The sequence below is a fragment of the Cryptomeria japonica genome, chromosome 4 (genome assembly GCF_030272615.1).
Source record: "Cryptomeria japonica chromosome 4, Sugi_1.0, whole genome shotgun sequence".
Classification (NCBI taxonomy): Eukaryota; Viridiplantae; Streptophyta; class Pinopsida; order Cupressales; family Cupressaceae; genus Cryptomeria; species Cryptomeria japonica.
The window spans coordinates 467697077-467724686 of record NC_081408.1 but is presented as its reverse complement, the minus strand read 5'-3'; the positions used below and the strand labels follow the sequence as shown (position 1 = coordinate 467724686).

General features: G+C 38.8%; 1 protein-coding gene across 4 annotated transcripts in view; it reads right to left on the bottom strand.

Annotated features, from left to right (window-relative positions):
* LOC131066634 (ribosome-recycling factor, chloroplastic) overlaps positions 1-27610 on the bottom strand; it is a 186109-nt gene that overhangs the window by 47098 nt on the left and 111401 nt on the right. The window lies entirely within an intron of this gene.

Sequence of the window (27610 nt, the reverse complement as noted above, 5' to 3'; positions counted from 1 at the left end):
GGGACCCCCTCTTTTTTGCTTTTGTTTTGCTTTCTCTCTGCTTGTTTTTCTCTCTACCTTTAGGGTTTTGAGTGAGTGAGTTGTCTGTCTAGGCTAGGGCTAAACCTTAAGGGTTCTTCTTTGGCATCATTCAAGCTAAGTCCAGTCAAATTTTGGAAATTGTTAAGTGTCTTCCTGAAGAATTGAGATTGTTGGAATGGGGTAAACCTTTCAGGGGAGTCAAATAGGTCTCAGGTTAGGTCTAGATTGAATGGGGGTTTTTAGTGTAAGGTCCAGTTTGTTTCCAAGTCTGGGTCAGTTAGGCAAGGTCGGTGAAGAAAGTGAGTCTAGTGGGCTAAGTTAAATAGGGAACAGAATGGATCAAGAGCCTGATAATGTCAAATTCGCTCTTGACCCTTGCTGAGGGTCCAGGGCGAAATTCCTTGTAAATTGGATTTCCTTCACAATTTTGAACAAGTGTTACCATGTTTGAAGAGGAATTTGTGTGTTCTTGCCTGGAGAGGTTTTGATCGAATTTTTGAGAGCAAGATGATGCCTGAAATAGAAAAGTCGCTCCTGACCCTTGCTGAGGGTCCAGGGCAAACTTCATCCTAAACACAATTTCTTGTTTTTTTTTGATGGATTTGCTAACTAGCTCCTGGCCTTGGAAATGACCTGACTTTGCCTTGTGAAGTGGTTTGAGACTTAAATTTTGAATAGTTTAACCTAAAATGAGGATTTCGCTCCTGACCCTTGCTGAGGGCCCAGGGCGAAAAAGTTGTATTAGGTTATTTGGCACTGACTTTGGCTAACTTGTTTTGTGCAGGGTCTCCCGGAAGGAGGATTGGACGTCACTTGAGGCAATTGAAGGTTTGAAGACATGAAAAATGATGAATTTTGGGCACTAAGGGCAAATTCGCTCCTGACCCTTGCTGAGGGCCCAGGGCGAAATTTTGATTTTCCTCATTTTGCAGTGAAAAAAGACCAAGTTTTGAACATGAATGGAAATTGACCAACTCCCTCCACCCGCCTGAAAGAGTTTTAACTAAAAATGATGAAGGACTTTGTTGAAAAATTCAAAAAATCGCTCTTGACCCTTGGAGAGGATCCAGGGTGAAAATTCTTATTAGAGTCATTTCTAGCCTTGTTTGGTCAAATTGAGATATCAAAGGTATGATGAATGGTGAAATGAGCATGATGAAACCTTCAAACTTGTTTGAGAATGAAGAGATGAAGGAGTTTTGTTCAAGAAAGGTAATTTCGCTCCTGACCCTTGCTGAGGGTCCAGAGCGAAGTTCTTTATAAACACATTTTTTGACTTTTCTTGGACATGAAAATCATATTCCTAGCATAGAAAGGGATGAAATCTTCCTTAGCAAAGAGGTTTTAGGATGAAAAGTGAGGCATTTTGGTCACAATTGCAAAATTCACTCCTGACCCTCTCTGAAGGCCCAAGGCGAAATTCTAAAAGGCACATTTTTCTTGCAAAGTCAAAATGATTCTTATGGTTGGAATGGATGAGAAAAGGCATGTTTTACCCATTGAAGATAATTTGGATGATCAACAAAGAAGCAATCAGGCTAAATAGGGAAAATCGCTCCTGGCCCTTACTGAGGGCCCAGGGCGAAAAACCTAATATTGGACCTTTTCCTCCAAGTTTGAGCGAAGCTAAGACTAGGCATGAGTTTGAAATGATGTTGGAATTGCCCTGAAGTGAAGGAAGATTGTTAAGAATGCAAGTTTTGAAGGCAATTATCAAAATCGCTCCTGACCCTTGCTGAGGGTCCAGAGCGAATTTCCAAGGTTCTCTCCTTTTTTTGTGGAATTAAGACAAAATCTTGCTTGGATAGGGGAAGGACGCAATGTGTTATGCCTTAGAGGTAATTTGAAGTCTAAAGAATGAAGGAATATGCCTAAAACCAAAAAATCGCTCCTGACCCTTGGAGAGGGTCCAGGGCGAAAATTATAAAACCAACATGTTCCCTTCAAGATTGTGCTAAGGCAAGGTTATACTAAGGTAGAAAAAGCCTTCAAAAACATGATGAATGAGGATTTGCTCCCAAAACTTAATGATTCTGAGCCAGGAAAGAAAAATCGCTCCTGACCCTTGCTGAGGGTCCAGGGCGAAAATCTGAAAACCTCTTATTCTACCTTGCAGAAACAAGACAAATTTGGATGGAATGGATAAGGAAGGACGTTACCTAGTGGGGAATGAAGTTTCAAAGAAAAATGATGATGGACTGGGTCTTAATTTGCAAAATCGCTCCTGACCCTTGCTGAGGGTCCAGGGCGAAAAACTTGGAAAGAAGATTTTCCTGCTTGGTTTGGAAGCATAAAAATAATCTTGCTTGGTGAAGAAGTTTTTTTGGATAAGGAAATGAGGATTTTTAGTCAAAATTGAAAAAATCGCTCCTAACCCTTGGTGAGGGTCCAGGGCGAAAAACACCAAAAATACACTTTTTCTCCTAAGTTGGATAGAGCTAAGTCTGGAATCCAGTGAGAAGACCTATTTGAGATGTCTTGAAGAGATTTTGAACTTTGAAAAATGCCAATTTTGAGCCAAATTAGGAAAATCGCTCCTGACCCTTGGAGAGGGTCCAGGGCGAAATTCCTCTAAAAGCATTATTTCCTTCAAGATTTTTGATGAAGCAACTTGGTGGCGCAAGGAAATGGATCTTGGAAATTGCGTTGAGAGTTCAACAATCGAAGCTAAGGTGGATTACAACCTAAAATGCAAAAATCGCTCCTGACCCTTGGAGAGGGTCCAGGGCGAAATCCTTACTTCCACCTAAATCCTCATGCAGAATACCAAAACTTGAAATACAAGACCTTAACTGGGTATGAATTCATCCTCCGGGAGATTTTAGAGTCAAGGTACGAAATATTCAAAGTCAAATTTGGAAAATCGCTCCTGACCCTTGGAGAGGGTCCAGGGCGAAATCATTAGCAAGCTTCATTAAGACCTTGATCAAAAAATTAATATTCTCCAGTTTGCACTAAATCGCCAAAATTGCTAAATTTGAGACATTTGGAAAATTAAATTTGAATTCGCATTAATTTCAAAGCATTTTGCATTTAATAAATTAATTTTAAGCCTTGAAAAAATCGAAATTTTACTTTGGAGGCATCTAAAATTAATTTTTATTAAATTAAAATTTATTAGTGAGCACTCAAGGCATTATTTTGCCTTTATTTTGCAAGTCAGCCACCCTTTTTTGGAGATTTTATTTATTTTTACCCCTTTTTTGCCAAGTCGGCCTTGAAGGGAGTAGGGTGAGCACTCTATATATTGGAGGAGTGTTGCTTCACATTTAAAATCATTCAATCATTCCTTCTAAGTGCGAAATTGCAGAGCAAATTGGAGGAGCGAAATATAGCTTGTTTGGAGCGAATTTCTTCCAAGTGTTGAAGGCTAAGGAGGGTGGAGTTTATTCTTTTGAAGCTAGAGGAGGCGCAATTCATCCAAGAGAGGGCTATGATTTAAACTTTGCCTAGCGAAATCCATTTTTCTTGCATCATTTTTAGAGTTAGTACTCAAGAGGAGGTATGGCGAAATTATCTTAACATTCTTGTTCAAGACTTGATTTTTAGACACTTTTTTAGAAAAGTCTAAGTGTTGATTAGTTAATTAGGAAATGATAACTCTAGATTTATCATGAGATTTCCTAATTAATATCTTGAATCTTCCTTTTGAGTCTTATTTTCTACCCCTTAATGCTCAAGGACTAATTTTGAAATGTTGTGTAGGTATCAAGATGGCGACTCCAAAGGCAGGAGCATCTACTCGTCGCCTGACTCTCATCAAGGAAGATCAGAAGAATGACAAATTGGAGACCAGGATCGTGTCCAAATGGAGTAATATCGGAGACACCAACTTGGGAAACTTCAATGTGAGGAAGTTTCGAGAGGTCCCCTATATTGGCAAGCCATCACCTGTTGCGAAGAAGATAATTGAAAGTGGCATCATCAAGGAGGCAGGTTTTCCTCTAGCAGTCAAATGTCATGAGCTGATGATCGAGTGTGCCCGCCACTATGACTCACAATCAAGGTCGATCGTATCCAAGGAAGGGAATACCTTAGCTTACCTTTCAGAGGAAGCTATAAGTGAAGCTCTTCATCTTCCAGAGCATAAAGATATGATTTACAAAAGCTTAGAAGGAGCCAAGTCAATGTACGAAGATGATCCCGACACTTGTCTGAATCTCATCAATAAGAATTGGTTGCTCAAAAGTCGGCCTCGCCTGAACAAGATTCCCAACACACCGCATAGGATCGACTTCCAGGAGGAGTACAAAGATTTGATAACTTTGCTCAATCGAGTTACAAGGGCTCCTCAAGCCTTCTACTTCGAAAACTGGATGTTCTTCTTCATTCAAGTGATAGTCCAAGGAAAAGGAATGCTTCATTGGGCCAGAATTATTAGCAATAGTCTGGATGTGCAGTTGAGAAGGCTAAGACCTACCAAATCATTCCACATGAGCTCATATGTTATATATGCCTTGATCAGGAGTTTCGAGTATGCAGGGCTACCTCACAGAGGAGTGATCGGAAGAGGACCCGGAGAAGTGAGAGTTTGTGACTCTTATGTTCATCTGCATCATCCGCCTAGAAGTGACTACAAGTTAGTCAATGATACCTTCACGATGAACATCACTAGGATATTGCAAGGTGGGATTCATAATCGACTATCTCTGGATGCACAAAAACTTGTGAAGAAGTATGGTGTATGGTTTATCCAGTTTCAAAAATTTACATACATCAGAGTTCAAGGGTGTCCTTCACCTCCCTACATGTTGCCGAGGTATCCGACAGACAGGATAGTGCTACTTGAGGTGACCAAACAGTTGGTGGCTTATGCGAAGGCATCCAGACACAAGCATGGAAATGGAATTCCCGTGCCCATCATATTGGGGAATTCAGTTGAGGTATGTCCTAACACTCAAACCTCGGAAGATGCAGAGAAGGAATTATCTTTATATTCATTCACATCCTTTGCTTCGTGGGAGAATTTTGATCCTTATGGTTATATGGAGGAGACAGTCAGTAAGAAGTACAAACATGAGTTTCAGGTGGAGGACTTTTGGATGAATCTCCCAAGTGATTTAGAGGTTAAAAGAAAGATGCATTCCAGGCTACCTTTAGATTTCATCAGGAAATGCAAAGTTTATAGAGTAGCTGATCAAGCCCAAGATAATGGCAGATACCTCCAGTCATCCTATGACAAAGAAGATAAAAGAGTGAAGATAGATTGGAATGAGCCCGAGGTTTTCGACTTGAGAGCTTTGATGGCTCCTGTTTTATCATGTACTCGCAGATGGGTGGATGTACAACATCAGAAGTTGAGAGAGCAGAATGTATCAATGACTTTTACTTTAGAGGCAAGACCAGAAGAAGAAGAAGCAAGCGTGAGTGAGAACACTTCTCATCCTAGAGGTGCAAAGAGGAAAGAAAGACCTAAGAAAAGGGAATCTTCCAAGAAGAAGCAAGAGACCAATCGAGATCACCCATCAAGCACATCTTCTCGACATGAAAAGAAGGCAAGCCAAGGGGAAGGTCAAGAGAAGATGGTACCTGAAGTTGATGAATCTATGGAATCTATGGTACAAAATGATAAGCCAGAGAAGGGACAGACGCCTCAACATTCATCAAGTCAATCTCCCCAAGTTGATGCTAGTGAGCTACATGAAGAGAAGAATGATGATGAAGCGACATCTCCTCTCCAAGAAGATGAACCACTGCCTAAAGAAATACAAGTAAGAGAAACAAGATCCGCCATCCTGGATTTGTTAAAAGAGAGACAAGGGTGATTGTGGTTGAAGAGGAAGAAGATGTGTTTGATTTAGAAAGCCTTATAGGAAATTCTCAAGAGGTAATGGAAAAGAAGAAGGCCACAAAGATGTCCAAGGTGATAAGGGATGAGACAGGATCCAGGAAATTGCAAATAGCTACACCAGTAGTAGACAAGTATGAAGGTGAGATTCTTGCAGATGAGTATGACTTAGAAACATTTGAGCTTGGTCCACTCACTACCGAACAAGTGATGGAAGAAGCGACTGATTCATTTGAAGCACTTAAAAACAAACTTAAGGAAGAAATGGAAAAGAATAGGAAACTTGAGAGAGAGAGAGGTGCTTGGAGAGGCTATTTTAGTCATCTCAATCAGCCCTTGAGACGTCAGGATCCAGCAGTATCTCCTTTACAAGCACTTCCTCTTGAATTAGTTGGCGAAGCAGAAAGGGTCAAGAGCTTGGTTCAACTTATGAGCTCTTGGATTGATAAATCCCACACGGTAGCCATTGAATTTGCAACAAGAATGATGAAGACAATTCATCGAGCTATCCAGGTCCTTGAGATTATCCATAATCTATTGATAACTGTAGCCGCTTTCACTCACACAAGAGATGTTATCATTCCTGTCCTGCAAGTAATAAGACAAACACCAAGACGGATCCTGGCACAAGAAAAGATAATGGATGGAGGAACTCATAACCTCCTACAGTGGTCAGCTCTACTCCAGATGAAAGAGGTCCTTTTTGAAGACATCAACACCAAATGCAGTCAAGTGGAAGGTGTCATCCATCCAATTCAAGATAAAGTGTTTGAAGTATTGTGTACCATTCTTGGCAAGCGGATCGAGATTGAGACGGATGTGGACATCCAAGAGTTGGAGGAGAGAGTCAAGGTCATCTTTTGCAAAGAGGAGAACGTCATCACAGATGAGCAACGAGATCTGATGTTCACTACCATGCTCCTGCCTGAGAAGATCAAAGAACTTGAACCTGGATGGGAGACAGCTCTTCTCACTGCTTTTGATCAAGTCATTCACTTGGAAGAACAAATGAAGAATCTTCCTGAGATTCCCATTGCTGAGATTGAAGGAATTGTGTCCAGATTCGTTGGATATGCTAAGAAAGAGCATAGGAAAGGGAACAAAATTCTAGATGAAAAGTTGTTATAGGATGATGTGGCAGCTTAATTCCTATTGGTCTATGTTTCCTCGACATTTGTGCCAATTAAATATTGGCTATGCATTTAATAATGTTTATCTAAATGGGGATATTTTTTGTAACAAACCCTAATTAGGGTTTAGGTGTCAGAATCTCAGCCATTGATCTTCTTTCGATCTGGGCCATTCATTGTATTTGAGGATGCTATATATACCCTCACTCATTTTCATTTTGATAGGAGATGATAGATAATAGTTAGAAGTTAGAGAAGAGAGAGAGCTTAGAGAAGAAAGTTATTGTGTAGCAAGATTGAGTAGTGAAGAAAGAATTTTGAACAATTGTTGTCCATTTGGCTTTGAGATCAATAAAATATTGAAGTTATGGTGTTTTATTGCAATACTTGTGGCTATCTTCATGGTTGTTTATCTTCTTGAATCATTCTCAGTCGAAGTAGTATTTAAGTTTAAGTTTGAAGGACTAAGTGTTGTGCCTGATCTTTGGTGAGATTCATGTTCCAAACCACTAGCTTCTTACTGATTGTAAGGACGCCTTGTGTGGTCAACTGGAGATATTGAGATTGCTTAAACATTCAATCATTGCTGAAATATTGATATGTATCTTTATGATAGTATCTATAATCCTTGATGATTTGAAAATCACTAATCACCTTAGAAGATCGCATCAATTCCGGTAGAGTTGTAATTCCTTGGCAATACTGAAATTGGTAGAATCTTACCAAGTCTAGCCTACATTGAGTCATTCTTAGGATTAGATTAGAATTCATCTCTTGAAACCCTTGTCTTTTGCTATTTTTTGAGAATCTGTTAGTATTAGGAAAATCCTATTCCTGCAGTCAAACGAGAGTAACACGGACCAGTTTTCTCAGAAAGTGCGTAAGACCCCTTGAAGAAACCGCATTTACAACAACCACTGGTGCTTATCCACACGTAGAGATCCTACAACGAAGAACCTTGAAGTCACCCTGATTGATCTTTTTCGCGATATCTTCAGCATTCAGAGGCTTTAATCAAGAGAGGATAAGGTACCATTTGGGTATTTTATTCTGTGTTTGGTTGTGTACAAAATACACGTCAACACAACCCTCCTAATGCCAATTTTGTTAACGTGGCTAAAGTCGTATCGCTACAACTCTATCCGGCCAACGCAGAATAGAATGTACTCGCTCAGTATCCTATCCTCTCTTGTATAAGGAATCCTTATGCTGTTTTAGTTGATCAAAGGGGACAACCTAAAGGTTCCAAATGTCAATTCTTGACTGTAGGATAACTCAACGGTCAATGTGTTTTGTTGGTAGCACAAGGGGCCTTACGTTTACAACAAGTCGGTCTGCTGCGATTCTCAAACTGGGAAATAAAAGCAAACGAGAAGGGTTTAGGAAATCTAAAATTAACAAGACTGGTGTGTGAGTAGACGGATTCAACATAACCAATCCCTGCTTGGCCAGAATAACTCACCTCACAAGAACGGTGCAATCTTCAAGGGGACTTAGAAGATTTTCAGATTGCAGGTGCATGCCTAAGCACCCAATTCTAGCACGGCTCAGACAGACACCTACAATTGAACTAAACACAATTTTAATGGCTCAGGCTAACCATACACAGGGATACACAATCAACATATCCCCAATGGTATGAACCTGAATCCATCAAATACCTGCACACCAAAAGCATTTATCTAAACCTGCTAAAAGAAACCATGCAAACAGAAGAAAACAAAGATAACAAACACCATACTTCAATGTTCATATATTGATTTTGGCTGTCATTACAACAATTTCTGCAGCAGTTCTACTCTATTCCTAATAATCTAACTACTAAAATCTCTAACTATCTAACCTGTCTAACTCTAAAAATCTAACCCTTTACAAAAGAAAGGCCTTTGCCTCGTATAGATTTTACAATTTGAATCGATGGCCAGGATTAACTGAATCCAAAGGTCCTGATCTTCCTTCTAGAACTTGGCAGCTTTAACCCATGCCCATTCAATCCTCAGTTCTCCCCCCAACCACTTTCTCAACTACCTATCACTATTTGGCATTAATTTGGTCAATTTGGCAGTTGGAGATAACTAATTTGTGTCCCCTCACTTTGAATCCATTAAATGGGGCCCACAGGCAGCTCTCTTTTTTACAATAAACAATTTCAGTTTTTTAAACTGATTTTTTGGAATTAAATCCAGCTGTGTATCTTTCTGAGAATGCATATTTGGAGTGTTCTTTCATTTTTGGTCTAGAAGATGGACTTCGACTTCGTGACAGAAATGTGCAATTTCATCCTGCAAATTTGACTTTACACTCTTTGTCCTCTTCCTCTCATGCGGGCAGACAAAAAATGGGGGTCCCCATCAAGGTCCGGGTGTGTGTGCAAAACACACAACACTATCTAGCTGCCATGTTGAGAACTTCTCAAGCCAAGTGCCAAGCCATTAAGATCATGAAGACGTGACAAATAGTTGTGGCTGCAAATGTTAGGGATGAATCAGATGATGAACAAGCAGATTGAGAAGCTCACAAAGATGGTGCATCAAGTTTGAAGAAAGAACTATAAATAGAAAGAAATTTGTGTTGATGTTGATGAAGGTAAGCAACAAACCAAGATTTGATCTCTGGGCTACTCAAGAAGCTTAAATCTAGAAGATTTGTTGAACTAGATCATTAACCTAGAAAACTATTTTGAGTTTAAATCCATATATCACCAAGTTGAAAGGGAATTTTATACCTACCTAATATTCGTTGGATATGTTCAAAAAAGTCCAAAATTTGCACCAATGAGAGACCACAGTAAGCGTATACATGGAGAAGTCCTATCAACTCAGTTTTTGCAACGATCATCTACAGGATGATAGGAAGCCCTTGAGTTATTGTTGTGACGTTTTCACACATCGCCCCATTGCAAATGGGGACCCATGTTTTTTTGTTCGTTTTCGCTTTGCTTTTTTAGGGTTTTGTTAGTTTGTTAGTTGTCTGGATTTAGGGTCAAGCCTTAGGGTTCTAATTACCGTCTTTTCGGACCAAAATCCAGTCAGGTTTTGGGAGCTTTTTGAATTTCCTTTTCTAGAATGCAAATTTTGAATGCAATGAATTTGCCAGAATGGTCTAATTTTCAATTGGAATGTTGATGCAGAGCTTAAATTTGTGTAAGTGTTGAAGATGAAATGTGAATTTTTGTCCAATTGAATATTTTTGACCAAATTTTGACTTTTTTGATATTTGATCCTGGGCATTGGAAATGATTTGTTTTCGCCTTGTGAAGTGTTAAAATGTGTAAAATCATGTTATTTTGACCTGTAGGAGCAAAATCGCTCCTGTCCCTCAGTGAAGGACGGGAGCTCGTTTTCAAATATCTTACTATTCCTGCAGGGTCAAGATGAATTACGAATTGGAAGTGATGGAGAAAGGCGAGATCTTTCCATTGAATATAAATTGAAGATTTTCATGAGCACAGAAATGCCTCCAGGGGAAAAATCGCTCCTGTCCCTCAGTGAAGGACCGGAGCTACAAATCCAATTTTGCTTTGTCCTTGCAAGATTTTAACGTCTTGACGATGTGAAAAGGTCCAAAGAGGTACATTTTATCAAATGAATATAACTTGAAGTGCTGTCGGGGAGATCACATGGATAAGCAAGTCCGGCTTGAGTAAGGTCCTGATCCTGAAATTTGGCTAAGTCTGGAATGTCCTGATCCTGAAATTTGACTAAGTCTGGAAACTGAAAAAACCTCCAAAAACTAGATTTTGCAATATAACTCCTGGAGGTCTGAAACCACTCTCAAACATCCTAAAAGTATATATGGAATATAACTTAAAGTATATACTTAAATGTTATATTCCATTAAAATTGTCCTGATCGAGAGTGCGAAAAGTCAAATTTCGCTCGTGTCCTTCTCCAAGGGTCCAGAGCGAAATGCGCTCCTGTCCCTCTGCAAGGGACCAAGGCGAATCGCTCGTGTCCCTCACCAAGGGTCCAGAGCGAAAATGCTTAGTTGAGCCATTCCTGACCTTGTTTGGACGAATCGAGACATCAAAGGCATGGTGAAGGACGAAATGAGCATGATAGAACATCCAGGCTTGATCAAAAACAATGAAATGATGAAGTTTTGCCTAGAGGGTCAATTTCGCTCCTGTCCCTCACTGAAGGACCAGAGCGAAGTTCTTCATAAGGTACGTCCTGAACAAAGACCAAGCAAATTTTATGTTCGAAGGCAAGAAAGGAGGTCAATCGAACCCGTTGAAGACAAATTGAAGATTATCAAACGTCAACAAAGGACCAAAATGCTTAAGTTCGCTCCTGTCCCTCAGGAAGGGACCAGAGCGATTTTTGTTGTAGATGATTTTCTCGCCAAATTTCAACCGATCTCAAGGCATGAATGAATGGAAGGACGCATTACGAACCCGTTGAATATAAATTTGGAAGCTAGCAAAGTGAAATGAAGACCACAAGAGCAAAATCGCTCCTGTCCCTCTCCAAGGGACCAGGGCGATACAATAAGTATGTTGCCTTTTCTTCAAGTTCAAAACCACTCCAAGGCGAAGAACAAGGTGGCAAGGACGTCTCAAGGCATTTCCATCAAGCAACAAGTTACAAAGGTCGTCACATTGAAAGATTTGCACTAAGACTCCCAGTTCGCTCCTGTCCCTCAGGAAGGGACCAGAGCGAAATTTGTATAAAGGCTCTAAATTTTGAAAGTTTATCACGCATCAAGTGATTGAGGAGGATCAAGGGACCACGTTTTACCCAATGAAGGCAATGGCAAGTTGAAAAAGGCAAAGACAAGCTCAAAATCTTGAAATTCGCTCCTGTCCCTCAGGAAGGGACCAGTTGCTAATTCATGCAAAAATCACGTGAGGTCAAGGTTTTCCAAGGTCGCAAGAGGTCCAAGGCGTCTTTTGAAAGTGATATATCAAAGTTTGGAACGTCCAAATGCTATCAATTAAGCTAAGGAACTCATATCGCTCCTGTCCTTTGGACAAGGACCAAGGCGATTTCATTAAAACACTCATGTTCCTTTAAATGCATGTCAAGGCAAGTTCACGCAAGATCAAGGGCGTCCTTTGGAAGGCAATGAACGAAGAACGAAGATCAAAAGTTTGCAAATTTGAGCCAGGACACTAGGATCGCTCCTGTCCCTCAGGAAGGGACCAAGGCGATATTTGCCAAAGCACTCATTTTCCTTCGAAGATCATGGCAAAACAAAATTGCAAAAGGTTCAAAACGTTGTTTAAAGGATAATGGACGAGGAATTGACATCAAGAACGAAGAATCTCACGTAAAAGAATGGAGATCGCTCCTGTCCCTCTCCAAGGGACCAGGGCGATAATGGTCATGAGATGCACTTGTTCGCACAAGAAAGACATTCAAGTTTGAAGGACCCAACAAACATCGCAAAATCAACGTGGAGATGAGAACTTTGAACGTCAAAATGCAAGAATTATGATCAAATTGATGGATCGCTCCTGTCCCCCAGTCAGGGACCAGGGCGATGAGGTACGTATCTTCTCACTTTTTCATTTTGGCGCTTAAAACACATTTTTTAATTTATTTAAATGCTAACAAAATTGATATTTTATTAAAAATAGCATTTAAGTATTGCGCTTAATGTTAATTAATTATTTTGCCTTGTAAAAATCGAATTTGTCAATTTAAATGATAAAGGCATTTAATTAATTATTTATTAATTAATAAAAATCAAGAGGAGCGCTTAGATAGGGAGGTCGGCCTTTATTATTTAATTAAAAATCGTTTAAAATTGCTTTATTTCACAAAAGTCGGCCTTAGGGTGAATGATGAGAGGCGCTTATATAAGGGAGGTGAAAGATTTTTATTTTCACATTATCATTTTTATCATCTCAAGTGCGATTTAAGGAAGACAAAGGGAGAAGTGCGAAGTTGTGTTCAAGGAGGTGCGAATTTATATCCAAAGGAAGGCGTTAGTACTATCCAAGGAAGTGCGAACTTGTCCAAGGCATTGGAGATCACGTCAAGGACATATCAAAGATGGCGAAATTGCTAACTTGAAGAGGAGATCACATCCAAGGCTTGAAGGGTGGCGAAGTTGATAAGAGGAACGTTCTTTTGAAGATCACATCAAGACTATCGAATTTCAAATTTTGCCTGGGCGAATTCCTTTATTTTGCATTTTAGAGTTAAACTCTCAAAGAGGTATGGCAATATGGATTTATTGTTTTGATTTTGAGCGTTGATCGTTGTAGCTTAAATTTTGAAATTTTGAAGTTTTGAATCCTTAGCTCAATCTTTTTTAGGAAATGATTAATAAAGGACTTATCTTTAAGTTTCCTAAAATTTTGCTCTCTAATTTATGTTATGTATTGCAAAATCATGTTACTAATTTTGAAATGTTGTGTAGGCATCAAATGGAGATCTCATCAAGGAAAATCAAGCCGGATCAAGGACGGTCTTCGCCGGGACGATCAAGCAAGGACATGGGCAACCTCTTTCAATCCAACGTTCCAAGGCGAGGTACATCATCATCCTGCACATCAAGGACACATGGAGTTAGGACAAGGGCTCGTTGAAGAAGCAAATAATTTTAGAAGAGTTAATCAAAGATAGCTTCTCAACAACATCAAGTTGAATATCTACCAAGTTCCAAGTGTCAAATGAGGTGGCGTCCTAGTCATCATTTCTCCAATCAGTGAAGTCCATCTCAGCATGTCCAGATTCAATGTACTTAACTCATGGAAGGTGGCACAAACTCCGATGTACCTACCCCGGCTATCCATTGGTCGATTTTTCTAAAAGGGACATGTGTCCAAGCAATACAATTTTGTCATTGGTCAAGCATTAAATGTTATGTAATGGTTGTAACAAACCCTAATTAGGGTTTTCATTGTTGAATCTTGGCCATTGATCTTGAATTGATCTAAGCCATCAAATTGTATTGTGGGCACTATATAAGCCCAGGCATTTCATTTGTAAAGGGGAATTTTAGCAATAATTAGAGAGAGAGTTGTAAATAGTTGAAAGTAGTTAGAGAGTAGAATAGGAGGACAAGGCAAGAAATTGTTGCCATTGATTGTAAACAAACTCCATTTTCATTGAAGTAATGGTGAAATATGTCGTTTTCTTGCAATTTGCATGGTTTCTTGTTGAAGTCTTCAATCTTAGATGGTAGATAATTAGATGAATGGAGGAAATGTGCTTGATTGATGGTGAAATTCGTATATCCATACTACTAGCAGTTTGTTGATTGCAGACTTGCCTTGTGTAGTCAACTGGAATCGTTCAGCTCAAGCTCAATTTCAATTTGTCGCTTCTTCATTGATATGCATCAACTTGGATGGTATCTATGCCTGCGGTGATGATTTGAACATCATAAAGCTTCCTTAGAAGATCGCACTAGCCTTGTGTAGATGTTCCATTGATGTCAAAACAAGACCTAGTTAGAGTTTCATCAAAAATCAAATCATTGCTCCTACATTCTTAGTATTAGGAATAGATCCTCTCTTCGCCCTCCATCCTTTTTTCCATTTTTTTTTAATCTAAGTTAGTAAGAGCCTATGTCCAGCAAAGCAGATCGGAAGTTCAATGTAAGTCCCCTTGTGATTCCAGCAAATCACATCATACCACTGGAGCTTATCCACACGTAGAGACCCTACTAAAAGAACCTTGGAGTCTACCTAACTGATCCTTTATGCGAATCTTCAGCAGTTAGAGACTATTTTCTCAAGAGAGGATAAGATGCCTTTAGGTATTTTATTCTGTGTATGATGGTGTACAAAATACACGTCAACAGTTATGTGAATTGTTTTCATGTGTCCATTCAAGATGAGATATGTTTGCTACAAATTTGTTCTATAGAGGAAACCTCTCAATTTGCACTCTACAGCTAGAAGTATCCTCACAAACAATGAGGTGCATGCAATAAAGGCCAATGAGGAAAGAGCAAACAAGGTAGTGGAAGACAAATCTATACATATTGTTGGCATATGGACACTCCAATGAGACATTGTGTGTGATTGAAGGTTTTGTCATTGATGGCAACCTTGCAATCCTTTGGCACCGGCAAAGCATTACTCAGGCAACCTTGCAATCCTATGGCACCGGCAAGACATTATACCGGCAAAGCATTACTCAAACAAAACAGTGCTCCGGCATCAACAAAATCAATCTACACCGGCACGGGCACAGAAGATGTACACCGGCACAGAAGAAAAGATGAATACCGGCACAGAGGCCGACAGGATTTTTGATATGTAATATTTTGTTTATTATTGTAAGCCGACTTGGTAAATTGTAAAATGACTCTTGTATATAAAAGAGATCATTGTAGTCATTTGTAGGATATGGATAGAAAGCAATAAATAAATTATAAGGCAGACCTAATGTGCGAATTGTAGGTCAAGGGTATATGTAAAGAACAGAGCAAGAACCGGTACTGAATCTGGCATTGAAAATGCTATTGTAAAGTAGTACAAGATATTGGATTTGTGTAAATCCTCATTGTAAGTCAGTGTGACTTCTTATTGAGCAGTGAGCTCTAGGCAGTTGGCCTTCCTGCATGTGCAGGCCCCTATTGTAAGTAATATTCTATTATTGGCCAGTAAGTGAATATTGTGGGTCACAAATCCCACCGAGGTTTTTCCCACACCGGGTTTCCTCGTTAAACATCTTGTGTTATAGTGTTTTTTTCATGTGGATGCTTTTGATTCTGTTATTTGCATTAATTCTTGCATACCGGTATACTGTTACTTTATATTCTGCATATTCAGTTTTAAGAAAATTTCATTACCGGTCAGATACTGATACACCCCCCCCTCTCAGTATCTGTGGGAACCCTAACAATTGGTATCAGAGCTTGGTCCTCTATTTTCAGAAGCCTAACAGCTTGAGGAAGATCTTGACACCGGTAAAGATGGAAAATCTGATGAAGCAACTTGAAGGAGCTCTTACTGACTATGATGCAGAGAAGTTGAATAATATCAAATTAGAAGATGATTTAAAAGCAGCTCAGGACATTATTCAGGCACTTCAAGAAAATCTTACTGTTACAAGAAACAAGAGAAGAGAACTTTGTGAAAAATTGCAAAATGAAAATGATGAAAAGGAATCACTAAATGATATGATAAGCAAATTGAAACAAGAGATCATGACAACAAAAAATGAAATGCAGGATATGACTATGAGATTTTGCAAAGAGATTGAGGACAAAAAGAAGAATGAAGAAGAATTGACCAGAAGACTAAGTGATGCAGCAAATGAGAACACAAGACTTAGCTATGAAAATGACATGTTGAAGACAGATCTTATGCATACTCAAAATGACTCGAATGAAACAACTGAGACAAAAAGAGATCTTGGAAAGGGAATTGGAAACTGCAAATCAACACAAAGAAAAATTCAAGAAAAGCTCAGAAGAACTTGGTACCTTCTTGAAGAATCAAAAACCCAAAGGTGACACTTCTGGAGTTGGATTTGAAGTTGGAGAAAGCTCTGGTACTACAAATACCCAGGATCAAAGCAAACCGGTAAGACCCTCTAATACTTACAAATTCAATGGAAAATGCTTTAACTGTAATAAATATGGTCATAGGGCAAATGAATGTAGATCTAGGAATTATCAGAACATCAATCCTCCCACCGGTCAATGCACCAAATGCAACAAAATTGGTCATAACTCTGAAAATTGCAGAATGAATGTAAGATGTTATGTTTGTGGAAGATTTGGTCATTTATCAAATAAATGCAGAACACAAACCGGCATAGGTTATGGGAAAGCTATTCAGAAAAATAATGTAATGCATGTAACAAGATTGGTCATATTGCTAAATTCTGTAGAAGTAAAGGTACACCAATAGATAACAAAAGTACTAGCTTGAAAGGTAAAGAAAAGGTTGAAGAGGTTAAGCAAGAATTTTCAAAGCAATGGATTAGAAAAGGTGATCTAAATATTGGAGTTACTCCTCCACCGGTAGAACCAACAAATGCTTCACCGGCAGGACAATATGATGCTCCACCGGCAGGACAGAGCAATGCTCCACCGGCAGGATGTTCTTCATCAAATTGAAGAAAATTATCTTGAGCGTTTGGCAATTTAATGACACGTGCTATTATTCCCTCGGTTAGAGAATAGAAGTTGAAAATCCTTCATTACCGGCAAATAAAGTTGAGTTAATACATTGCCGGCAAACAATTAATGTGGTAGGTAGCAGAAAAGACTTTATAAAATAAGGTTTTTGGCTCCATTTCATTTCACCGTGAATTCAAACTTTCAGAGAGCGCAAAGATTTCCAAGCTAAGGCATTCCAAGCAAAGAGGCAAAGCACTTTAGTAATCAATCCATCCAAAGGCAAAAAAAGGTATTTATCAGCATGGCATCCTCCTCTGCACCTGAATTCATAGCAAACCCTACATTAGTCGAGGTTATAAAACGACCTAGGCCCGTGTTTGAGCTAGTTCCCGAGATAGCTAAGAAAGATGACAACACAGGTGCTTTTTCCCAAATTCCAAGGGGTGTTGTTTATGCAGAAGACCCTAGAATGTATATTCATTGCAACATAGAGGAATTAGGTGATGAAGAAATCAAAAACATGTATAAATCTGTTATATGTGACAATGCCGGAAATGTGAAACCTGAACATAAAATTGTTGAAACCCTAGGATTCACTGAAATCCTCTGCATTCCTGAATTTCCCAAGGAAGTGGTTAGGATAGTTCTTAGCAGGGTACATGGCTCATTCTTTTGGCTTGACTCAGTGCATAAAATTACAAAGGTAGCTGTGAAAGCAGTAACAGGGTTACCTTCCACCGGTACCAGACCCGACAAAACCAAGAAGTTCTCCAATGACCTAGTAATGAAATTAACTGGTGCAACATCTGACAAAAGATCATTGAGGGTTAATGATGTGACTGATACAAATGTGAGATTCATTAGCATGATTCTAGGTTACAAAGCAACTCATGCAAATACGCTTAACTCTGTTTCCAGTTTATGCATAAAAAGTGCTTATGACATGGTTAAGGACAATGTAAAAATTGATATCTATGAATGGTTAAAAGATGAGTTAATTGACAATTTGGCAAAAATCAAGAAGGATAAGAAAGGAACCTTTAGATTTGGAAATCTACTTGTATGTTTAATGCTACATATAACCAAATAGGCTCCCGGTATAGGCAACAAGGATTTTGGATTTGACATACCGGTAGGAAAACAATTATCTGACTTATTCAACATGGGTGAAAACAGAGAAAAGATTATCAATGAGTATTTTCAAGCACTAAAGGTCAAAATGAATAAAAGAATCAGACTATCACAGGAAATTGTCAACAAATACAAGGATGACATATGTTTTGTAATCAAAAAGGATGAGATCTGGATGGAAGCAGTCATCCCAAGAACAATCTAGGTTACAGAGATGGGGTATGAAACAGATGACCACATAGTGGAAACATATGCCAAAGCACTTCTGGAAGCCCCCAATGAACCAAAGGAAGAAGTATTTGATAGTGCTAAGACCATCGAAAGTCAAATTCAATCTAAAAAGAGAGTAAAGAAAGTTGAGGCAGTTGTGAGGAAAGGAACCAAGCAAGCAAAAGCCATAAAAGATGATGTATTAAAGAAAACCGGCATAACAGAAGAAGAGTTGGCAGCCCAACAGCCTGAAACTCATCTATCACCGGTAGATACCTCCTCAGAAGGAGATATGCCAGCAACTTTCAAAAGAGTTGTTAGGAAAAGAGACCCCTCATCGGTATCCACTCCTTCACCTAGAAGGACAAGATAGAAGCAACAAGTTGTAAGGTCTCCAGTCAAGAAAGCCACACCTAAGAAAAAGTTGACCCCCAAAAAGAAGAAGAAGACAAACACTGACTTGGCCCCTTTTGACATATTACTGAATGAGATCACAGAGGAAGGTAAATTGAAAAACATAGGGAAAATCTATGACACTCTATCAGATGATGAGAAAGGACAAGCCGAGGAAAGTGTTATATTACACATGGACATGTATAAAAAGTTTTTGATGCAAGTCCTAAATGAAATTCCTGATGAATTATATAAAAGACTTGAGGCCAGAAGGCAAGGAATAGTTGAGTTGGATAAGAAAATTAAAATAGAAAAATTACTTGCAGTATACCCGGTCAACTCACCTAAGGAAATTGATGATTTGATAGCTCAGGCCAACCGGACTGTTTTTTCCACTGCACACCGACAAATTTCACTAATGGTAGGTAGAGTTACAGAAGTTTCAGAGGAAACGGAAAATGGTTGGGATATATTCTTGGTTGAAAAAGAAAAACAAGAAAAATATAGGAATCCCAAGCCCATTCTGGTATATCAAAAGGACAAAGGGAAAGGTAAAGTTGGTGAACCACCAAGTATCAAGATTAGAGACAACTTACCCCCACCTCCTTTAAATACTCCACCGATAAAAACAACAACTGCAGAAGATCAACTGGCAGCTGAGAGCATGGACACAGAGGATAATAATCCTAATCCTGAAGTCTTATATACTGTGAATGTTGATACTCAAAAAATCAACATAGTGGTAGATAAGGATACCACAGATAAATTTGATAACAAAGAGCAACCGGCAACAGAAAACAAAGACCAACCGGCAACAGGAAACAAAGAGCAACCGGCAGCAGATTCAGAGAAAAAGGTGGAATCTGGAACACAAATAGAGCAACCAACAAAGCTAAAGGCTCCAGAACAGATGCCACCGGTAAGAAATGATGCAGGAAAAACTGTGCTTAAAGAGATGGAGACACAAACAGATCTACCAGAGGTCAATACCAGCATGGTCACTTCCACTGGCACTCAGTCTATTGGGTCACCATCAAATGTAACAGAGGTATTGCTCGAATCTATCAAGAAAATAACTGATCATAGCTCACAAGCCTATAAAGCGATAGATGATTCAATTCCAGTTTTGAAATCAATAGCTCCCAATTGTAATATAGCCAACAAAGATTCTTTAGGCCAGTTGGATACACTTTGTAAATATATTTTTGGAAATTTTGAGCAAACAAAGGTAGAAACTGTAAAGGAAAGTGTAGAAAAAGAGAAACAGAAATTCTTTGAGGAAGGAATAAAGAAGTGTAACAGGGAATTTGACACACTTCTACCAGAACTATGCAATTTATTGAAAGAGTACAAAACTCTGTACAAAGATACCTGTAAGATAAACTTTTTGACAACGGATGTAGACAAAAAGATGAGCAAGGTACAGGAAGAGATCAATAAACTTGCTGATAATTTTGTTAACTCACCTGATACATTATCAGTTTTTGAGGAAAAGATAACAAATTTTGAGGAAGAATTGCTCAAATTAGAAAGAGAAAAAGAGAAAATAATAAACAAGGCAAAATCTTTGAGATCTAAACTAAGTCCAAGATTGGACTATTTAGCATCTCTGCGTTAGGAAATCTCAGAGGCACTAACACAGGGTAGCAAAACACCGGTAGAGCACTTGCAGCATCTCACCGGTACAGTATACAGAACTGAGATAGCAATAAAAGAGAGCAAGAAATTTATGGATGGCATAAACTTAATTTTGGGAGATATTCTTCAGATAATAACTACCCAACTACAAGGTTGAGGTTATGAATTGGTACAACTACAAAATCTACTAACCTTTGTCATTGATGCCAAAGGGGGAGTAGTAGTTGAGAAAATTCAAAACACAGGGATCACATGCTCAGGGGGAGCTCTCACATTTTTGGTAACATTTTTTAGTCTACACATTTTTGGATATCTTTTTATAATTTCTCATGACTGTTGCCAAAGGGGGAGATTGTTGGCATATGGACACTCCAATGAGACATTGTGTGTAATTGAAGGTTTTGTCATTGATGGCAACCTTGCAATCCTATGGCACCGGCAAAGCATTACTCAAGCAACCTTGCAATCCTATGGCACCGGCAAGACATTATACCGGCAAAGCATTACTCAAACAAAACAGTGCTCCGGCATCAACAAAATCAATCTACACCGGCACCGGCACAGAAGATGTACACCGGCATAGAAGAAAAGATGAATACCGGCACAGAGGCCGACAGGATTTTTGATATGTAATATTTTGTTTATTATTGTAAGCCGACTTGGTAAATTGTAAAATGACTCTTGTATATAAAAGAGACCATTGTAGTCATTTGTAGGATATGGATAGAAAGCAATAAATAAATTATAAGGCAGACCTAATGTGCGAATTGTAGGTCAAGGGTATAGTAAAGAACAGAGCAAGAACCGGTACTGAATCTAGCATTGAAGATGCTATTGTAAAGCAGTACAAGATATTGGATTTGTGTAAATCCTCATTGTAAGTCAATGTGACTTCTTATTGAGCAGTGAGCTCTAGGCAGTTGGCCTTCCTGCATGTGCAGGCCCCTATTGTAAGTAATATTCTCTTATTGGCCAGTAAGTGAATATTGTGGGTCACAAATCCCACCGAGGTTTTTCCCACACCGGGTTTCCTCGTTAAACATCTTGTGTCATGGTGTTCTTTTCATGTGGATGCTTTTGATTCTGTTATTTGCATTAATTCTTGCATACCGGTATACTGTTACTTTATATTCTGCATATTCAGTTTTAAGAAAATTTCATTACCGGTCAGATACTAATTCACCCCCCCCTCTCAGTATCTGTGGGAACCCTAACACATATAAGGAGATTATCGAGTCTAGCAATGTTAAACATACTTCAAAGAATGAGCAAACCTTCAAGAAAGGTGGAGGAAGGAAGCCAAAGGTCATGCCAAAGGATTTAGTGGGACTTACTTGCAGAGATGCAATCAAGCAATTAATTAAGTATTTCAATGTCCAAATTCTACACAAGAACAAGGTCACATAAACAAATGTGTACAAATCTACTATAATAACTACACAAATTGAAGAATCCTCTAAGATAAGTTAATGTCTTAGGTGGTGGCCTATCTTAAGATAGCTTGAATCTTCCCCTGGTCCACTTTGACTCCTTTTGCACGAATCACATGTCCCAAATATATAAAGAAAAAAAAATCATCCCAAACTTGAATTTGTGCCTTTGTCATCCCTAAGACCTCTTCAATATGTCTGAAATATATTTTTTTTTCATCCCAAACTTGCATCTGTGCTTCCGTCATCCCTAAAACCTCTTCAATATGTCTAAGATGATCTTCCAATGTTTTTCTATATATCAAAATCTCATCAAAGAGGACAAGTATAGATTTTTGTAATTGTTTTTTGAAAATCTAAACTCATACATGACTTTAAATGTAGAAAGTGCATTAATCAATCCAAAAGGCATGACCAAGAACTCCTAGTGTCCATAGTCGCATCTGAATGCAGTCTTATGTATGTCCTCTTTTGTGACTCTAATCTGAGGGTATCTTGACCAAAGCTCAAACGTCAAAAAGTAGACTGCCCCATGCAACTCATCAATCAGCTCGTTGATCCTAGGATAGATTACTTGTTCTTAAATTTTTTTGGGTGAGAACCATTTAATCAATGCACATTCTCATGGTTTTGTCCTCCTTTTTAAACAGAACTACTGAAGAAGCAAAATGACCGCAACTAGGTCTAATATGTCCCATAGCAAGTAGCTCCCTAATTGCCTTCAATATCTCCTCCTTATGCCTTTTTGGGTGGTGATAAGGAGTAGTTATTACGGGCTTAGCCCCTTCTCTAGCTCAATGACATGTTCAAAACCCCTTATCCGATGATCTACTTGGAGGAATGTTGCCAAATACCAAACTATGTTTTTCCAACGGAGATTGAATATCAATATGATAAGCTTTCTCATCTTGTGAAGAAGTTTTTGTAGAAATAAATCATTGTGCTGCCCATTCAACCTCACCATGCCAAAAAAGAGCCTCCATATTCTTTGCAGTGACTATTTGGGTGATCCATTAGGTATGTCTCAAAGTACTACTCATTTCTTGTTTTCTTCGAACTCTAGCTTTGTATTTAAAAATCATTTGTCGCCTTATGGTTGCCTAAAATGATGCTCAATTGTGCCATCCTTTTGGTGCATGTCATAGTAAACCCATCTACAACGATCACATTGAATCCTTCAAAAATTTCCACCTCAAGTGCTCTCTTGGCTACTAGGTCATTATCAATGAAGTTGTGAATTGCCCCACTATTAATCAAAACCATCATTCTATAACCTTGCAATGCTCTAACTTTAAATGGATTAAACTCCTCCAACATGCTAGTCTTCTGGTTTAGCTTCTTCTTCTTCCTAAGCACTCCTTGAACCATCTTCCTCTTTTTCTGCTTCATTGTCAGAGATGACCTCAATGTAGTGAACCCTGCCTCTTCTTAGGCACCTATGACCTGGTTCCCATGGCTCTCTTCACAAAAAACATATTTTTTTTCTCCAAAGCTCACTCTTTTTACCCTCATCCATAGTTTCCTTCTTAGGCCATTCCTTCTAGAAAGGTTTTTCATCTTTCTTCAATGGAAATGACTTGGTCTGGAATTTATTTTTAGGTGTAGAAAACTCCATATTCCTTGCCCATTTTATTGCATACTATAAATAAGGTGGGTTGAATTCCTTCGCCCAACCTTTCATTGGATCAATCAACCCTTCAATAAAAAAAACAGTAAGTCTTCTATTTGATACATTAGGAACCATTAACAAAAGCCTTTGAAATTCAAACACAGCTATTAACTAAGCCATACTGCTTCAGCTATGCAAGCTCCCTGAAATGTAGTTCCTTATCCTTCTTATCAAACCTGTCAATGAGTCTCTGGCTGAAATCTGTATAGGAGTTTATGAGACTGTGCCTCAGTGCTACAATCCCATGTTACCATGACTCATGCACATCCCTTTCCAAATGAAGTGCAGCATATTTTATTGCATCATTTTCAAACATGGGGTTTGTAATATTGCCCTTAATTTTTTTTTGAGTTTTTAGCAATAAGAATTACAAAGAAAACACCAGAACCCATTAAGGTTAGAAAAATAATCCATACAACTGAAAGCAACCCTCCACTTTCTGATCACCCAAAGCCCAACCTGGGAGGGTGAGAACATACAATGTTGAGGGGATCGTTAGCACCATAAACCAAACTGAAATTATAATGCACGAGCGGCAAGTCAGCCCCTTCTGCTTATCCAATAGGATAGAAACTGAACTCTTGGCAGTAAACCAGCCAAGGGAGATAACAAGAAACTAAAACTCAATCACTCTACTGCGTATTTCAGCGGGAGGACATTACATTAAGCTATCACTCTACCGCATATTTCAGCGGGAGGGCAATGCATAAAACTTATCACTCGACCACTTATTCAGTGGGAGGGCTGAGTACATAAACTGAATTACAAAGCAAGAAGGCGGCTAAGCCAGCCTCTTCCACTTATGCAGTGGGCAAACAACACATCAGAAATGGTTAGTACTACTACTACTTAACCTTACAATATAGAAAATAGAGAGATTGAATGGAGAAGTAATGTTGTCCAAGCTGATAAATATTCCCAAGCAAGTGCTAACTCCCCAAAAGCCCTTCAACATGAAATTATGAAATTCTAGGAGCAATGACACGCAGACCAGCAACTTCAAGAAGCTATGACATACTCATATCTCTCTCCAAACTCACCCAAATCTCTCCAAATCACTCCCAAATCAACTAATCTACTCACACTCCTAAATGTACACCCAAAAGCTAACTTCTGGAAATCTATAATTTTTGACAGCAAGAGGGAAATGCACAACCAGCAACACCAAGACACACTAAAATGTATAAACTCTCTCACAACTCGCCCAAATCACTCCAAACCAAACCCAAACTGCTAATATATCAATAACGACCAAGAACAACCAACAAATTGACCACCAAACATCCAATTCAACTCAACTTGCTTCCAAATGCCCACACAAAGAAAAACGCCAAAGCTGGAAATTTTGATTTGCAATATAAAAATGAATACTCAGAGATTAGTGCTGAAAACTTACAAATACCATCGCCTGGGACACAGAAAAACAAAGAGCCAATACCCAAAAGCAGTAGGCGATCACACGGAAACTTATGAATGAAACTATGCTTCAGCCATGACTTTCTCAGCCGACTGGAAACACATTGAAACTCGAAATACAGCAGAACTAGCAATCCCACACTTCAACAAACTCACAAAGATCATTGAGAGAACATGAAAAACAGCTAGGTACTGTCTTGCAAGTACGAAACTGCACTTAGCTAGGAAGGCTCACTTCGAAGCTCAGATTTCTATTGCCAAACCGGCAACATAACGATGCAATTTTCAAGATAACCAAAATGAGAGCCCAAGGCTCTTATTTATAACCTTTTGCTCCACCAAATTCAAATGCAAATGCACACAAATAAGCCCAAATTACATGTCGCTTCATTACACTCCAAGGGCGCCCAACAGAGTTCGAACTTTTGCTTGGTGAACAACTTGCAATATTAAAACAATATAAACATGACATGTTTTATCATTCTCAACGCCACCTGACTAGGGGAAATAATAATATTAGTAGCAAATATTTATCCTTTTCCCTAAGTCACCCACAACACAATTAATGAGTAATAAAATAATTAAATATTAAACCTTAGGATAAGGAAATAATATTTAATTCATAACTTACAACTTCGGTACTGATTAACATCAAAATCAAGGATGAAGATGTGCGATGAAGACCACTGAACTGTGCTGAATCAGGACCCTGTCCGAGACTGCTAAAAATAGAAACGCTCAATACTGTCACTTACTAAAAATAGTAAGTCATGAAATACTTCTCCGAAAATCATGATCTTCGCACCCAAAGGAAGAGCTTGGAAAGCTCAGTAAGACAGCATCATCCAAACAGCCAAACCCTAACTTACTAAAAATAGTAAGTTCTCACTTCACCAAAGAATTCAATGCATGTTATGCTAACCTGGAGCTCATGAAAAACCCAGAAGAAAACCATAGACAGAATTCAAGAATTCCCTCTTGATAAACCCTAGAAAGCTCGTGTAGAACTCCACAAAAGTTGGAAACCCTAATTCTCCTTTCCACATAGCCTACGGGTCTCCGGAATAGGCTAATGGACCACTGAAAGCACATCATTGAGAAGGGGACATTACAGGGTTGAAAAAGAAATCCGTGTCTAGTATTTGGATCCATCAATGTATTATGCGTTTGTTAGAGCCATCAAAAGTAGGTATGGACAACTTGCCCAGCCTTCACTGCAAATCCTGATAGGGTGTATCTCTCCCTTTTGGGCTTGTTCCTCAATTTTGGTTGACAAAAATTGTCATAGACATAGTAGCATAGAACTCATCTCCTAATAATAGGTACTAGTGCAAATAATCCAGGCACTCTCTCCATCATTCTAAAGTCCTCCATTAACTTTTGAAATTTCTTTTATGCTTAAAATGTGGGCATCAAGGTCTAGTTGCTGATCCAATAACTATTCCGATGTTGTTATATCTATTATTCTCAGATTTGGTTATTACATCTTTAGTGAGCTTGCATCTGATAGTTATTTAGAGGGTCATGTAAGTGTTTATATGATTTAAGGGGATTTACCTTTGGTGTTTAGAACTTGTTATGTTTTTGGGTGTACTTACATGTTTGCTTGTATCTACTATTAATGAGGTCTAACAGGCTTGTTTTTGACGGCCAATAGGGCATGGTTGTCGAACCCTTGTTCCAATGGTTGTCTTATCTTAAGACCTCAAGGAAATACCCCTAGGTTCTGCAAAGCCTGAAGAAGAAGAGGATATGCCCTAATCCTATGCATTGGTCAGAAACCATGCTCTCTTTGTTGGTGTATCCCTTTATCTACCTAAGATACCCTATTACATTTATCTCACTTTGGGTTACAATGCAAGAGGAAAAGGCCTACACTTGAGAGCATCATCATATTGGCGACTCTAGTGGGGGACAATTCAGAATGATCTTATCCTGAGTGGTTGAGAAACTTTGAATATGCTACTAATGAGCTAAACCAACACCAATTTGTTGCCTTCAAGATCAACTGTGCTTCAAGGTACTCCTCTTATGAAGAGGGGGCTAATTTGTTGTTAGGACTCAACTTTGACTGCTGCTGCACCCTATCTGTTGCTGCTGCTTAAATAAAACATCTCAAATTTACAGCAGCTAGTAACAAATGTACAAATGGATTTCCTTCCTCCCTCTTCAGATAAAGTTTCTTTCATGATAAAGAAAGACAGTGTTATAAACTTATAAGAAATAAGTGTTCTTCCCTGCATGATTGGATGTTCTAGTCATGGCTTCTTGGTTTGACAATGATCACCCTAGAGCTACTCCTTCATTTGTGCCTTATGTTTCAAGCTCTGGATACTATAGTGAGGAAGATGACTATGCCTCTCCCTAGTATTCAAATACCCAAGCACTTTATGCATTCTCATCTCAGAGCCTTCAAGCATATACATGCAAAAACGAGATGAACTTGTTAGGCAACAAAAAGAAGCTGAAAATCAGATCAAGAAGCTCAAGTTCGAATTAAAAAAAAGTCCCTACCTATTATCACAAAAGGCATTATAGTTCGATCCCCCATCATCTCTCTAGACACCACCTACAAATAGTTAGAGCTCTCTTGAGTCAATCATGAAATGCAAGCCATCACAACCAAGGTCTTGAATCAAATGCCTAGATTTGATGGGTATGATATTTATGAAGGGGACACACATGTTGATGCATTTTCAGAGTTTATAGAAAAATTTCAGTTTGAAGACAAAGACATCTGGATGAGATTTTC